This window comes from Tasmannia lanceolata, unplaced genomic scaffold (assembly GCF_043159265.1).
Source record: "Tasmannia lanceolata isolate RefF3 unplaced genomic scaffold, GAP_Taslan_0.1 ptg000959l, whole genome shotgun sequence".
Lineage (NCBI taxonomy): Eukaryota > Viridiplantae > Streptophyta > Magnoliopsida > Canellales > Winteraceae > Tasmannia > Tasmannia lanceolata.
Window position 1 is genome coordinate 21,246 of NW_027519622.1, and position 5,214 is coordinate 26,459.

Sequence of the window (5,214 nt, forward strand, 5' to 3'; positions counted from 1 at the left end):
GAAAATCCTCCTTCTTTATTGGAATACATATATGATCAGATGTATCTGTAGCTAAAGATCACTTGTATTTGTACACGAAATCCCTAATCCCGAACTAAAATGAAAATGAATATGTACAATAATCCGGTGGATTAGATCTACTTGTCCCTAAAACAGAAAAAGATGACCCTTTCTTACTGAGCATTACCGATAAATATTCATTTTTTTATACGTTAGGTTTCATATGTATATAATTCTTTGATTATATGAAATCAAAAAGAAGAAATGGCAAGAGAAATTGTCTCTAGATATTAGGAAATAACGATGTGGAAAACAAGACAAGGATTCCCTACAATGAAACTGTACAACAATTGAAAGGGATGTAGCGCAGCTTGGTAGCGCGTTTGTTTTGGGTACAAAATGTCACGGGTTCAAATCCTGTCATCCCTACCTATTACTTCTCCTATGGGCAGTAACGAGGGATCAGTTGAGATCGATTCAAATTGGACTGGACTGGACATAATTTTGCATTTTATGATACTACATGCATGCAAGGTGTATTGGGGGTACAAAAAGAATCCCTTTCTTTACAGTTGTATCTCCTGTCATAAGAAAGCGCTCTTAGTTCAGTTCGGTAGAACGTGGGTCTCCAAAACCCGATGTCGTAGGTTCAAATCCTACAGAGCGTGATTCTGTTTTTGTAATGTTGAATCACAATAAAATAACTTTACTAACTTGAACTGCAACCTGAATTTGACCTCCTGCAGCTTAAGAAGGAGGTCAATCAAAAAAGAGATGTTACTCAATCAAAGGTCCAACTGATCTCCGCGTCTGTATTGTAAATATGCAGTTACGAATAATCCGGCCAAAGTAATAGGAATTAGACCTAAGACGATTCCAAATAGAAAAACTTCAATCATTTCAATTTGTTGGAAAGGGTAAAAATAGAGGTAATATCTATCCCTAAATATTACTCCGAATCACCCATGAATCTCAATGATCAAGAATTGGTAATTAACGCGGGAAGGAACTATCGAATACCTGAAATCTCACAGAACTATTTATTTTGATGAATTATTCATTCAATTAATTTCAAATAAGTCGTATCTTGCTCAGACCAATCAATAGAGCTGGGGTTATAGTTGAAGCAGCTAGTAGAAAACCGAAATAACTAGTTATAGTGGGCATGAAGGAGCTAAATGAGATACGTTCTTTTTTTTTTACATATGTTTATAAAGCACTTACCTAAGTTTCAATTTTTGCGAGATGTGATGATCAGAAAAAATACCAATTGACAGAATCAGTTCCAATTGAAAGTTCTTGATTCATCAGTCATTATAGACGGCACTGACAAAGATAGAGTAGCAGAGGTAGAAAAAAAAAAAAAGATTGATTTATCATCTGTGACATCTACCAATGTCGGGATTTCAAATCAACAGATTCATTGAGCAACTCGTGAGTAAAGTAATAGTCAGAAGAACTGTGTCGTGTAACTTCATTCAAAAATGAAATTATCTTTGAATAACTATAGAATAAAAGAATTGGATTTCAAAAGAATTTCCATTTTGACCATTTATTTCTTTTCTTTTTCAATTTATCAATTCCTATTATCCTTTTAGGTTCCACAGTCTGTCTTTCCATATCATGGAGTTCCATCCTTGTAGCTAGGTCAAGAAGGAACCTTTGGATCTAATCCAGTAATGGTTGCATCACGAATATTGATTGTTCAAACTATTTATTGTTTCTTCTCTTTCTTTCATCGAATACTATCTACTACTGTAGAACCAACCAATTACTTGAAATGAAAGGATTAGAAAAAAAGAAAAATATCTTTTCTACAACCATGAGAGGGGATTTCTATATTTTGCATCTAATTGAATTGTGTGGAATATGATAATCTCGTTCATTAATTATTAGAACTAGAACCCGTTGACTCAAACTTTACTAAGAACTTCAGTTTCTAGTCCAAAGCCAATACTTGAAACCCTATACTACAGAAATTTGATCAATTTTTGATTGAATGACACGCGGTTCCGCATAGACAAGTAACAAGAAAGGAAAAGGGGAATTATGTACCATTTCTTTTCGATACTGATTGAAACTGCGTTGCTGTGTCAGAGGAAGGATAGCTATACTGATTCGGTATACTCTAAATACACCTTCGGTACAATATTGACGATCTCACAAAGATGAAATATCAGTAGTTTTCCATTTACTGATCCCATCTTTCAAGGAATCGATCCCCCTTTGACTGTACAAGAATATGTGGAGCTCAGCATGTCTGGAAGCACGGGAGAACGTTCTTTTGCTGATATTATCACCAGTATTCGATACTGGGTTATTCATAGTATTACTATACCTTCCCTATTCATTGCGGGTTGGTTATTCGTCAGCACGGGTTTAGCTTATGATGTGTTTGGAAGCCCTCGGCCAAACGAGTATTTCACAGAGAGCCGACAGGGGATTCCATTAATAACTGGCCGTTTTGACCCTTTGGAACAACTCGATGAATTTAGTAGATCCTTTTAGGAGGCCTCAATGACCATAGATCGAACCTATCCAATTTTTACAGTGCGCTGGTTGGCCGTTCACGGACTGGCTGTACCTACCGTTTCTTTTTTGGGGTCAATATCAGCAATGCAGTTCATCCAACGATAAACCTAATCTGAATTATAGAGCTACGACACAATCAAACCCGAACGAACAAAATGTTGAATTGAATCGTACCAGCCTCTACTGGGGGTTATTACTCATTTTTGTACTTGCTGTTTTATTTTCCAATTATTTCTTCAATTGAGAGAAAGAAAGAGAATAGTAGGAATTCTCTTATCCCATTCGGAAGGATATCATCCTCATAATTATCCATGACTGTTTATGTCTCTAGCATGACCACTTGATGAAATGTGGAGGGAAGCGGGGTAAATGGCCGATACTACTGGAAGGATTCCTCTTTGGCTGATAGGTACTGTAACTGGTATTCCTGTGATTGGTTCAATAGGTATTTTCTTTTACGGTTCATACTCCGGATTGGGCTCATCCCTATAGTGATCGGATGAGAACCGGATTGTGGACATGAAAAAGTAAGAACTCAACAGGACCTTACCCCTCGAATCAGACAAAACAAAGAGGGGTAAGGTCCTGTTGAGTTCTTACTCTTCCAGCGAGACTTTGATCCATTTCATAACATAAAGGTTGGAAATTCATTCAGTCAACATAAGAAGAATATTTGATTCGTAGAAATGACAAAACGGATCCTTTGCTTCGATCCGATGTTTAAAACCACCCCATTCCTTTGTTTCTAATGATGTTTTTGAAGAATTTAATCCCTTGATTGTCATAGTATCTGTTCCTCTATAGTATGGACGGACTCTTCCGAAGCAAGAAGAAAGAAGGAATCAATCGATTTTATGGATGACACAATATGGATTTCTACAGATGAGACATTCTTCAAATCAATTCCAATTAGTATGGAAATGAACCTTACTCCATAAATAAAATTTCAAGCAAAAGACACTTAATTTAATGCCCGAGTGTGGTGAAAAAAAAAAAGTGAAAATCTTGGATTTTTGCACATATCCAAATCCTTATTGATTATCTCATCACAGCGAAAATTTGCTTTTTTTTTTTTTATAAGTTCATTGAAGAAGTTCTATTTGCTCAATGAGTGATTCCCCCCGCCCCCCCCTTTTTTTTTGTTTGTCCACTACTGCTTATGAATCTAAAGAAAGAGGTTATAATAGTCCTGGAAAAGAAAATCGTAATCTTTAACGAACAGGATCAAGAATCATTATTATTTCCACACAGGAAAAGGGTGAAAAATTCCTTTTCTTGTGTGGAAGATTAGTAAGACGAGCAATCCCTCCTAGAATCATTTGTTACTTTCATTTATTCCTTGCCATTTATTTTCTTCCTTGCCTATTATCTAATAGAATTCGATTCTATTAGGTACAATAGAATCAAAAACTATTGATGCATTACATGGCATTTATAATCTGGGATTAAGAGGCCTGGCATAGTCACACCACTCCAATTTTTTTTTTGAAAAAAAAAAAAATGTCAAGTAGCCTTCTTCAGAATATACATATTATTACTAGGAACGGGGCACAAACAATTCCTGACATCTCGCCGAAAAACAGTATAAAGAAAAAAGCTTTTCATTATTTTTTTGATCATACATAATTGCATCGATCAACAATAGTTCGTCTCTTTTTACCAATTTGATGGATCCATGTATCTAGAAATTCATTTCGGACAATTGAACCTTCTCAAACTGTTTCTTTTTAAGAACCAAAAAGATTTGTGCCAGAATAACAGATACCAAAAAGAACAACAACCCTTGGACACGTAATGGATCTTGAAGTACTATTTCTGCATCTCCCTGACCAAATCCACCCACATTAGGATTACTCGTTAATGGTTGATCAAGCTTGATAGATTCACCCTCTGAAACAAGAAGTTCCGGTCCTGGAGGTATAATATCAATTACTTGGTGTCCATCCGATGCATCAGCTATGGTTATTTCATACCCCCCTTTTTCTTTACGTACTATTCTGCTTACTATACCCGCTCCTGTAGCATTATAGACTGTATTGTTACTCTTACCCCCATCGGGATAAATCTGGCCCCTTCCCCTGTTCCCACCTACGTATATAGGATATTTTAAGAAGTTAACGTCTTTCTTAGTAGCAGGGTCCGGAGAAAGAATGGGAAAGACGATTTCACTATATTTCTGACCAGGAACAGGACCTATCACAAGAATATTTTTTTTAGTGGGGCGATAACTCTGAAAAGACAGAGTGCCTATCTTTTCTTTCATCTCGGGAGAAATACGATCGGGGGGAGCTAATTCGAATCCATCGGGTAAAATAAGAACAGCCCCCACATTCAAAGACCCCTTTTTACCATTAGCAAGAACTTGTTTCAGTTGCATATCATAAGGGATTCTAACAACTGCTTCAAATACAGTATCAGGAAGCACAGCTTGTGGAACCTCAATATCCACGGGTTTATTAGCTAAATGGCAATTGGCACATACAATACGCCCAGTTGCTTCTCGTGGATTTTCATAACCCTGCTGCGCAAAAATAGGATATGCATTTGAAATAGATGTCCTAGTTATTACATATATCATGATCGATACGGAAATGAATCGAGTCATTTGTTCCTTTACCCAAGAAAAGGTATTTCTATTTTGCATGGTCCAATCATTGATCCCGGAAATTTCTACAATAAATT

At 36.4% G+C, this 5,214-nt stretch overlaps 2 non-coding genes across 2 annotated transcripts; both read left to right on the plus strand.

Annotated features, from left to right (window-relative positions):
- Positions 1–355: 355 nt before the first annotated feature.
- Positions 356–429, plus strand: TRNAP-UGG (transfer RNA proline (anticodon UGG)). The gene has a single exon. It is a non-coding gene; the product is annotated as a tRNA-Pro (tRNA).
- A 165-nt stretch (positions 430–594) lies between these two features.
- Positions 595–668, plus strand: TRNAW-CCA (transfer RNA tryptophan (anticodon CCA)). The gene has a single exon. It is a non-coding gene; the product is annotated as a tRNA-Trp (tRNA).
- The last annotated feature ends 4,546 nt before the right edge of the window (positions 669–5,214 follow it).